Raw genomic sequence first — 12,236 nt, forward strand, 5'->3', positions numbered from 1 at the left:
AATATCATACTAAATATTGAAAAAAAAAAAAAAAAAACACTAGTAGTAAAAGATCATCCTGTTTTTTCTTATTTGGCAAGTTTAAGATCTTACACAGAAAGACAATTGTAGGTAAAGAGATGAGATATGAGCCCATGAAGGCTTGTGCCTGTTCTTAGCTGATCTGACCTATCTATTTCCAACCTTCAGTTCTTTGAATTAACCTATAAGCTACCTTAAATCTTAAATCTCTGGTCATGGCATTCAAGAGAAAAAAATGTTCAAGAAGGAAAAAAAAATATGTATTTCTGGCTTTACTAGCAAGTACATACTTTACTGATTCCTACAGAATCTCACATTTTTAAAGTACAATATATATAGTAGGGTATATAAAATCCTATAGATCTCTAAGATTCAGTCTTGTAAGACAATTATTCACGTACAGCAAACTGAAGGACTCAGTTAATCCTAGTAAATATAAAGTCACATAGGTATTCCAGGATCACAATCATAACAAGATTTAGGCTTCTAAAAGGGGAATTTAGTTTCCCAAATCCAGGGTCCTGGATCTGTCACCTAGCCAATAGAAATGCTTTGGTTTGTCACCTTCAAGGCTCCCAGCACATTCAGATTTGACTTCTGCATGTTTAAAAGGTGCCTCAGTTATGAGATAAGTGGGTGGTTCTCACCTAAGCACTCTTACCTTGTTCCCTTTTCTCTGGCCTTAGATAGTTACATACTAAACAGGCACGATCTATTTGAATAAGCCGAATCACAGGTGACAGAGCAAGTAAAGAATGTTGACTGACCCTAGCATCAGTGAATCTGTTCATACCAGCAAACTAGGTTTTCTTAACATGAACCATGAGGAAAAGAGATGAAAATTGCCTAGGACTGAGACGGATGAAATTTTGAATGGTGAGTCTTACTTTGCCAAAATGAAATGAGCTTAAGCTATTTTGAAAACACAAATTAGACTGATTCTGTCCCTGAACTTTCCCATATGTGCACACATACCCGGTCAAAACTGAGTATTTCCAATTCTTTAGTCTTGATTCACTGCTAATATATCACCTGAGATGGAAAAGGCAAACATTTTATCCACATGCTGTTCTTGTCTCAGGTAATTTTATGGACCATTGGTTATTTTCACCCTGCAAGACACCTGATACCAGTATTGGCTGAACTGTGGGAAGATTAAAAATTTCAAGGTGTACTTCTTTCTTACAGGTTTCTGAAAACAATGACTAATGCATAGCAAAACTCTCTTTGGCTTATGTAAGTTCACTAATAAACCAGATGTCCTATGAATAAGTCCTTAGGGTCTAATATGCAAATATTGATGGTGCTGATAATCACTGGACCCTGGTTTCTATAATTGTTTTTACCTTCATTATCTTCTATTATGTCCCATAAGAAATCCATTTTCCACTATGAAATCTGATACACACAACGCAGTACATATCAAGGGTTTAATGGCCTGCCTTTCAATAAATTGAATTTAATCTCTTTTATGATTCTTAGGAAGGACCAGAAGATAATAAGATCATGGCAATAGAATGTTCAATGATCATTTCCAGCCACTGAAACCTAACACAGAGGCTAATTGGCCGCTTGAAGCATGTCTACTTACTCTATGATGTATGCACAAGGTATCCCATCATAAATATTCTCATGGTAGTTTCTGAGCTGCAGGATTAAGAAAAGTATTGCCTTAAATATGTTATTAAAAAAAAAAAAAAAAAGTTATAATAATACAGAATATCAATAGCAAAGCTCTCTTCAAATTCTGTGGAGTCCAGCTGCAAAGTGATGGCATTCAAATACATAGGTTAATTCTCAGATGAGTGATTTGAAATGGGAAGAAAGTAAATTACTATGTTTTGCAAAGTAAATTTCTAGTATTGCAAGAACATTCTGTTCTTTCAAACATTTTTGTCTCTTGGTCATTTTCTAATCTTTTTCTGAGCTGCTAAAATTGTGATCCAATCCAACCATTTGTCTCTACACCCTTTTTGTCCAGCATACTGTCTTTTCAGAGATGAAATGATTATGCAAAAGTAATTGAAAATAATTGACAGCTCTGACTTTGGCCTTATAGTGTAAGTCTGCTGCCACCTATAGATAAATTGAAATACTTGCAAGCATATGCAATGTATGATTTGGAAAAAATAAAAAAAAAAAAAAAAAAATGCAAGGATATCAGTACTACATAATATAGGGACATTCTGACATTCTGTTGCAGAAAAGATTAGTGGCTGTCTGCATTACTGAAAATACTGTTGTATTGGCAATGTGTTGTCAATCCTCTGGTTGATAAATGAATCTCCCTACCATCTACCAGTTCATGTCAAACACAGGTGCCACTAAGTAGTGCCAGAGCAATGGGTAAAGAGTAAATAAAAACAGAGAAGGGAGAGGGATCTAGGGAGAGATGTTTTAGGGATGTGATTTTTATTAGATCTCTCAAACACAGCAAGTTCCTGTTAAGAGTTATCCACCATACATAGATTATTAACCAGAAAGAGCAAAGGAGAACTAGACATAACAGGAAATGTGGTAAAAAAAGGGAACATGACAGATCCTTCTTCATCTTCCTCTAGCATTCCTTTTTTATATCAAGACTTCAAATGCATCACAGGACTTCTACTAATAAAGATTTATTTTAGTTATTTGCTAAATATCATGTCTATTCCGTGTCTGGATAAAAATAGGGTAGGATGACAACTTTTTAAAAGTTACACAATATACATAATATACAGAGTTCCCACTATTTCTATGAGATGCCCACATCCTTCTTTTGATCCTCTAAAGCACTACATTATCAACAGTTAAAGGCAAAAAATGAAGCTCCTGACTAACCACTCCAGAATCCTCTGTTTGAAGCAGTTAGGAGACAACTTCATATTAATTTCTGCTAACTTAGGTGTAAAACTAAGTAAAATCATGCTTTACGGTTGCTTTGAGATTAGTAAAACATCAATGAAGTTGACAGGTAAAATGTCTGACTTTAATCTAGGATCATTTCAAAAACGATATGTGTAATTTCCTTATATTATCATTTTATTGTATTCATATTATTATTATTATTTAATATTATTTAATATTATTTATGTTATTGTTTTTATGTGTGATTTCTTTATATTATTATTTTATGATTCAGAAATAAATAGAAAAAAAAAAAGTCAGCATCGTAAGAGACATCATCCTAAATGTAAATCTTATGTCGAGTATATATATGGATTCAGTGAGGTCGTATTTACCAAAATTAGTGATTGCAGATTGGTTAGAATATATCAGGTACTGGGAAAAGGCACATTAAAGTCAACAGTTACTAGAGATGCATTCATATAACATATCCATGTGATAATAGATGACAATTTTTAATAAATGATAACTAGAAAAATATTTGGAATTATCAAAAACAAACAAACAAACAAAAGCCAACAACCTTGCTTCCCAGTCTTGGACTGCTGATATTTTAAGAATAAAACTTTATAAGGAGACTCCTTGGAAGCAGTTGTTATTGATTCAAGGAAACACCTTTCTGCAAATTCCCTTAAAATGTCCTCTAAGCCATCCCCTTAATTTTGTTCAGTCAGCTGGGGTAACCTCACTATTACAAGCTAGAACCAATACAAAATTTATTCTAGCTGATACAAAAACAAATAATCAGAGATTAATAATGTGAGCTCTTGCTATAGATTTTACCACCTAGTATGTACTAGACTAAGCTTTAAGAGTTGGATGAAATTCTTAAAAACATGATAAAGATCTAAGAGCATGGATGCTGTAGGCTACTTTCATTCCAGACGTGCTACTACTAGTTCTTTTCAAGGTCCTGTAATATTAAGAGCAGAGAAAAATAGAACACTAGCCCAAATGTAAATCTTTTTAGTGCTGAAGAAGTTTCATCCTCTTTAATTCATTTTCATTGCATGAAAATGACTCATACTCAGCACAGTGGCTTGTCTTTTTTTGTGACAACCAATTTTCTTTTTTTTGAGTCAATTATTTCCCTTGAATAATAAATATGGACTAGGGGTTAATAGCTATATTGGAACAGAGCACCTGAGACAATTGGTTCCCATGACAACCAAACTCACTTATTAATAATTTTAACTTATTTTCCACTTCTATTACAAATGAATGTATTAGATATGAGAGACACTTAAAATGCCTTACATACAATTCCTGCAGCCAAGCCTTTCAGATGGAACATCATGGATTTCATATATAATCAATGATTTCTATCATCTAAAAATTAATATAGAGAACTGCCAAACAATCACAGAATCACAGAATAGTCTAGGTTGGAAGAGACCTCCAAGATCACCGAGTCCAACCTCTGACCTAACACTAACAAATCTTCCACTAAACCATATCCCTAAGCTCTACATCTAAACGTCTTTTAAAGACCTCCAGGGATGGTGACTCAACCACTTCCCTGGGCAGCCTATTCCAGTGACTAACAATCCGTTCAGTAAAGAAGTTCTTCCTAATATCCAACCTAAACCTCCCCTGGCGCAACTTTAGCCCATTCCCCCTCGTCCTGTCACCAGGCACGTGGGAGAATAGACCAACCCCCACCTCGCTACAGCCTCCTTTCAGGTACCTGTAGAGTGCAATAAGGTCGCCCCTGAGCCTCCTCCTCTCCAGGCTAAACAGTCCCAGCTCCCTCAACCACTCCTCGTAAGACTTGTTCTCCAGACCCTTCACCAGCTTCGTTGCCCTTCTCTGGACTCCCTCAAGCACCTCCATGTCCTTCTTGTAGCGAGGGGCCCAAAACTGAACACAGTACTCTGGTGTGGCCTCACCAGAGCCGAGTACAGGGGGACAATCACTTCCCTGGACCTGCTGGCCATGCTGTTTCTAATGCAAGCCAGGATGCTGCTGGCCTTCTTGGCCGCCTGAGCACACTGCTGGCTTATATTCAGCCGACTGTCAACCACTACTCCCAGGTCCTTCTCTGCCAGGCAGCTTTCTAACCACACATCTCCTAGCCTGTAGCTCTGTTTGGGGTTGTTGTGCCCCAGGTGCAGGACCCGGCACTTGGCCTTGTTGAACTTCATACAGTTGGCCTCGGCCCATCGGTCCAGCCTATCCAGATCCTCCTACAGAGCCTTCCTACCATCGAGCAGATCGACACACGCACCTAACTTGGTGTCGTCTGCAAACTTGCTGAGGGTGCACATGATCTCCTCGTCCAGATCATCGATGAAGATGTTAAAGAGGACTGCTCCCAGTACCGAGCCCTGGGGGACTCCACTAGTGACCGGCCTCCAACTGGATTTGACTCCATTCACCACAACTCTGGGCCCGGCTATCCAGCCAGCTCTTAACCCAACAAAGTGTACGCCAGTCCAAGCCATGAGCAGCCCGTTTCCTGAGGAGAATGCTGTGGGAATGGTGTCAAATGCCTTACTGAAGTCAAGGTAGACCACATCCACAGCCTTTCCCTCATCCACTAAGCATGTCACCTTGTTATAGAAGGAGATCAGGTTCATCAAGCAGGACCTGCCCTTCATAAACCCATGCTAGTCTAGGCCTGATTGCCTGCTTGCCCTGCAACTGCCGCATGATGACACCCAAGATAATCTGCTCCATGAGCTTCCCTGGCACTGATGTTAAACTAACAAGCCTATAGTTCCCCGGGTCTACCCTCCAGCCCTTCTTGTAGGTGGGCGTAACGTCAGTCAAGTGGGACCTCCCCCGATAGCCAGGACTGCTGATAAATGATGGAAAGTGGCTTGGCCAGCTCCTCCACCAATTCTCTCAGTACCCTCGGGTGGATCCCATCTGGCCCCATCGACTTGCGTACATCCAAGTGCTGTAGCAGGTCGCCAACCATTTCCTCGTGGATTGTGGGGGCCACATTCTGCTCCTCATCCCCTTCCACCAGCTCAGGGTGCTGGGCGTCCAGAGAACAACTGGTTTTGCTGTTAAAGACTGAGGCAAAGAAGGTGTTAAGCACCTCAGCTTTTTCCTCATCTCTGGTTATTAAGTTTCCCCCTGCATCCAGTAAAGGGTGGAGATTCTCCTTAGTCTCCTTTTGGTATTGATGTATTTATAAAAACATTTTTTGTTGTCTTTAACAGCAGTGGCCAGATTGAGCTCCAGATGAGCTTTGGTCTTTCTGATTTTGTCCCTGCACTGCCTCGCAGCATCCTTGTAGTCCCCCTGAGTGGCCCGCCCTCTTTTCCATAGATTATAAACCCTCTTTTTTCTCCTAAGCTCAAGCCACAGCTCTCTGTTCAGATAGGCCGGTCTTCTTCCACGCCGGCTCGTCTTTGGGCACGTGGGGACAGACCGCTCCTGAGCCATTAAGAATTCTTTCTTGAAGAGTGCCCAGTCTTCCTGGGCTCCTCTGTCTTTCAGAACCGCCTCCCAAGGGACTCTGCCAACCAGTGTCTTGAACAGCTCAAAGTCAGCCCTCCGGAAGTCCAAGACAGTGGTTTTACTGATCCCCTTCCTGACTTCACCAAGTATCGAGAACTCTACCATTTTGCGGTCACTCTGCCCAAGACAGCCCCGACCAGCACATCTCCCACCAGTCCTTCTCTGTTAGTGAACAGAAGGTCTAGCGGGGCACCTCCCCTGGTAGGCTTGCCAACCAGCTGCGTCAGGAAGTTATCTTCCACGTTCTCCAGAAACCTCCTGGACTGCTTTCTCTGGGCTGTGTTGTGCTTCCAGGATATGTCTGGGAAGTTAAAGTCCCTCACAAGAACGAGCGCTGATGATTTCACAACTTCTGCCAGCTGCCTGTAGAACTCCTCATCCGTCCCCTCATCCTGGTTTGGCGGTCTATAACAGACCCCCACCAGGATGCTTCCCTTGTTGGCCTTTCCGCTGATCCTAACCCATAGCGACTCCACCTTGTCATTCCCAGCCTCAGGTTCGATGACATCAAAACACTCTCTAATATAGAGAGCCACTCCACCACCCCTTCCGTGCTGCCTGTCCCTTCTGAAGAGCCTATAGCCACACATTGCAGCACTCCAGGCATGAGAGTGGTCCCACCACGTTTCCGTGATGGCAATCAAGTCATAGCCTGCATGCTGCACAATGGCTTCTAGCTCCTCCTCTTTGTTACCCATGCTGCGTGCATTAGTGTAAATGCACTTCAGCTGGGCCTTAGCCTTCTCCCCCAGCCTTGCCACTGTTCCCCCTGGCACACCTCCAACAAGCTTTGTTTCATCCCCGCCCCCCTTCTTACCTAGTTTAAAGCCCTCTCAATGAGCCCTGCCAGCTCCTGGGCCAGGATCCGTTTTCCACTTGCGGACAGTTGGGACCCATCTGCGGCCATCAGGCCAGGTGCCGAGTAAAGCGCCCCATGGTCAAAGAACCCAAAACTTCTAGTGCTACCCAGAGTCTCTTTAGGGAGCTCACTTTGGTACCACAGTTACTTTGGATTCTGAAGGTGCTGATAAGACAGAGAAGCCTTGCAAGACCTTGTATATTTTGGGACTCTATTATATTTGTAGGTAAGAATATAATGTTCTGGTTATTTTGCTTACAGAGATAATCTGATAATCTCAAAAATCTTGAAATTCTCCATTCAAACACTTTTCCATAAACCTCTTACTTTGAGATTGCCACCAGGCACTAGATGTGCAAATTGCACTCTTTGAAATACCCAGGAGAAATTCTGAACCTACACACCAGAGCCACTCAGACCTGGACCAGATCATACCCACATGTGATCTGTCTCTCACTTGCTTCCTCTTTCCCCAGGCAGGGCTAACATATTCAAGACCCAACATTTTTTGTTTTGGGAACAAACTTTTTGCTGCAGGTACCTCAGATCAGGGTCAAAGACATGAGTATTTGTGCTTTTAGATTCTGTAATGATTTCAGTTTTTAGAATATGTTTCTAACTTCCATGCACAGTATTTATGCCACCCAATCAGAAAAGATAGCAAGAAATCACAGTTAAAGGGGAAGAATATCCGCCTGTAATAACATATGAAGGAACCAAGATGATGAGGACACACTGTTCTCTACCTGCATACTTTTCGATCCCACTCTCCTTCTCCTCACTCATCTGTCTCACATGGACAAAGATAACAGTGCTGGGACTGCAAAACAAAGTGCTACCTGATAGGCTTGAATTTCCCCCATATTAGCATGGCTTTCCATGGTGGAAGCAACTTGACTGTACTCATCTGTCACTGGCCCTTTGATCTGCTGCTAGGACAAGAGGGAATAAGACAGAAACTGTGAATTTCTCCCACATCTCTCCTCTACTACCACCCATTTCCCTGTAGCCAGAGCTAGAACATCACTGCTCTGAGAACTGAATTACCCTGGATAGTGAATATTCAAACCAGGCCATGCTGCAGTGTATGCAGTATATGCAAATATTGCCAAAGCATCTAGCAAGAGAGAGCCTCTTGGGAACTCGTCAGAGGTGGATCAAACCCACCCAGTGTAGCATTACAGTCTTGCCTACACCAGAGCAGCTGGCTGTAATTCCTGCCTTTGTGCCAGTGTCTTTCTCATCACCTAGTCTGCCATGCACACTGCGAGGTTGCTGAGGCAAGAGCATGTCTCCACAGAAGCTAGCAAAATGGGAACTTAACCTCAATCACGTATTTTTCAGCAATGCAATAAAATACTATGGTGAGGTAAAATGCATTACCTCTTAAATAATGGGGTATAAGACTGAGTGGAACAGCAGCAGCTCTGTAGGGCTCCCACTTGATTGTGTTGCACTGTGCAGAGGTTTCACTGTGTTCCACCATGCAGAGGTTGCCCTTAAGCAGTGCAAACATGAGAAACATTGGAAAAGAGGGAAAGCATCTGATATTTGCTGCAAAGTGGCAGGTAATAGGCATGACTTAATTTTGAGTGGCACTATTGGAAGCTGCATTTGACATTATTCACCCTACTACCAGAAACACTGACTGTCAAGGGAGACCTGTAAATTCAACTTTATAGAGGTATGACTGTAATGATTCTTTCTGCTGAAAGATAATCACAAGCAGTGCTTACTTTCAGAGTAAGATGAGAAACACAACAGCATAGCCATCCCCTTTTATTAAAGTGTTGTGGCCTTACCAAACTAGCAAATTTCTACTATGACAAAAGTTAGGGAGCAACAACACAGAAAATTCCCAACTGCACCAAAACACTTCTTGAAGTACACCGTATCTGGCAGAATTTAGTAAAAAAGGAAAAACCAAACTGCATACAGCCAGCCTCATAGCTCTCTGCACCTTGTAAGTAACTTTCTCTCCTGCTCCCACATCTGACTCACTCATAAATTCACTAATGCTGTCATGAGACATAAGTCAAAGATGTTTTTTGTTGTTTTTTGTTTGTTTGTTTGTTTTTTCTCTTTTTTAAATAAGAGGTCTGTATGCAACAGCAAAGATGTTGTTGCTGACACGATAGTATTAATTTCAGTGAAAATATTTGCCAATATTTTCCATATGATAAATTAACATAATTGATTCTCCTATTTTCTGCCTTCTAAATCCTTGTATTTATACCACCTGTTCTCACCAGCAGTTTATTCTGGCCCTGATCCTGAGAGGAGGGCTCCTAGGCTAACTCACTCACTTGTTTGCATATGTTTGCATAAATTAAAATATCTATGTATGTTGAGCTTCTTATGGGACTGAAGCCGTTATTTTTACTACAAAATCTGATATTAACATATATGCTTCATTTTTCTTTCTACTTTGTTATTTCTATGCAAGTTCTCTGAAAGTTCCCCCTGAATAAAATAAATAAATAAAAATATTAATAATAATCATAAACTATATAGCTAAACGGTGCAGTTTAGCTGGACATGTTTGGTGACCCTAACCTGCTTTTGTTCGGACATCAACAGTAAAACAGTCTATCATTGCTTGTACTAGATATCCATCATCAATGACTGAAAGGTGGCCTTGCTTGCAGTGTTAGCAGTAAACTTCTCAGCTAAGGATTTCCTCAAACACAACTCCACAGGAACAATTCTGATGTGAATTGTCTTGAGCCATCTTTATAATGCAAATTAATATGTGAAAGAAGTGTATTATAGTCTACAGCTGAGTGATAATTATACTGCAACTCTTTGAAAGAAGGGCTTTTGGAGACCAAAACACTCATATAAATTTTATTCTGAAAAGAGTGTTTTACAGGTTTCAAATTGCAGTGTGTTCAGTCACTTAGTTTTACTGAGTCAGATAAAGTGTTATTGTTGCTACACATTCACATCTACAGAGAGCACTGATTTTCAGGCTTTTAGTTTCTCCCTGAATTTTTGTTTCCCTTTTGTTCATTACTATATTTATACACTTTGATTCAAGTTTAGATTTTGGCTTCTAGAAATGTAGGAAATCTTAAAATAATCTGCCACATAAAAGAATAATGAAATGGTATACAAACATTAAAAACTATTTGGAAATATTTCAGAGATAAATCTAAGAAAATGAGTTTCTAAAGTCTTCAGGAGAAAGCTTTGCCACACCAGATGTTTACCAACCCTGATAATTATATCTTGTGACTTAAACAGAGCAGGGTTAGGCCTGCACTGCAGTTGGACAAGATAAGAAAAAGACTGGGGAAAATGACAGAAAATAATTGTGTTGATAGCTCAAAATGCCACAATCTTTTGCAGTCACTACTGATACCAGGTTGGTCTATTCAATGAGCAAACCTGTCTTTTGGAAGATGTACAAAGTTCACCTCTAGATTTCTAAACTGTATGAGCATTTCACTTCCACATTCTCCTAGTCAAATTCCACATTTCTATAATTATTTTTTTTTCTCATTTACATGACTTTCTATACCATTTTTCTAAAACCTTTTCTAGTACATTTTCAGCTAGAGATACAAGCACAGACTTTCACTATCTCTAAGACATCTACTATAAATCAAAGTCTTGAGGAAAACAATATAATTATATTTTTGTCATTGGGGAGAATTTTTTTTTAAGGCTAGTTAATTAGTTTTAGACAATATTTTTTTTCCACATTAGGCAATTAGAAAATGTTATTTATTTAGTAAAACTGGTTATTTAATCAGAAATCAGGGAATATTCTGATTGACTGTCTTTTGGAGAGATGGTCATCACAATCAAACCAGATACTCCCTCGGAGTATTTTCTGTACTTTTTGGATTCAGCAATGTTACCCACTCAAATTCTAATCAAGTTAATTTTTTCCCTGACTGCTGCAATGGTCATCAGAAAGTGCAGGTAGTAATAAAGTATCATGTTCTTTATATCGTTTTTAAAAGCAAATTTGAAAATTTTGACATCTGCATCAACACGACATTTTTTTTCAGTGCACTTCCAATTAGATAGAAGAAGCATTTAAGGGAAGAGAATTTTTCATGGCATAAAGTTGCTCAGTAAAAGTTGCACTTAGAAGTATGCTTGGTGAGCAAAGGAATAGAAAGTATTCTATTGGATATCTGCACATGTGCTACATGATATGTAAAAGCATGTGGAGGAAAGAAAGTGAGCTAAGGGTTGATCTGTATTATCAAAACTGGTGAAAGACAAATCTGACTTTCAAATACCATATCAGTGCTTTCAGGGATGTTACAGAATAAACTTGCAAGGTGATGGAGGGATCTATCTACATTGCAAGATGTATGGGATCTATCTTCTGCTGTATAATCTCACAGCAATTAACCTCATACAGATTTATAAGCAAAAGCAAATAAAACAAAACAAAACACACACACACATAAAATAAATAAATGAATGAACCACAAAGCAAAACAACCCAAAACTTACCTAAAATACCATCTCTGGTAGACAAGAAGATCTTAACTTGAATGGTTTCAAGTGATAAGATTTCCCTCCAGCATGTTAATTTTCCAATATGAAACCAAGTATCTTGTATAGAAATAGGAAGAAAATGAAGTTTGGTTATTTCAGAATAAATTTATTTTCCTGTCTCTACTGGCACATAAAATAGAGAACAGGGAGTAGTATTTTTCCTAACTATCCTTAGTCTCTGAAACACTAACCTGTTAGCCATGTAACTTAGCATAAATGGATTGCAAAACTGTCTGTTTTGTGAATTATAGCAGTCTTTCAAGTAGTAAGAAGTAAAGTTGCAGCAATTTTCCATGTCTTTAATTTTACTGTCAAAAGTTACGTAAGGGCTATGTCCTGTAACTGATGGATTTCAAGCAGAAAAACTTAATTTCTTGTATTAATAGGTGAAAAGAAGGGCTTTGTTAGTATAATTTTAATCTAATTATTAGCTCAAGGAAAAATTTTTGTAAACTCAAATTTAACATATACTGCACAG

This window comes from Oxyura jamaicensis, chromosome 5 (assembly GCF_011077185.1).
Source record: "Oxyura jamaicensis isolate SHBP4307 breed ruddy duck chromosome 5, BPBGC_Ojam_1.0, whole genome shotgun sequence".
NCBI classification, from domain to species: Eukaryota; Metazoa; Chordata; class Aves; order Anseriformes; family Anatidae; genus Oxyura; species Oxyura jamaicensis.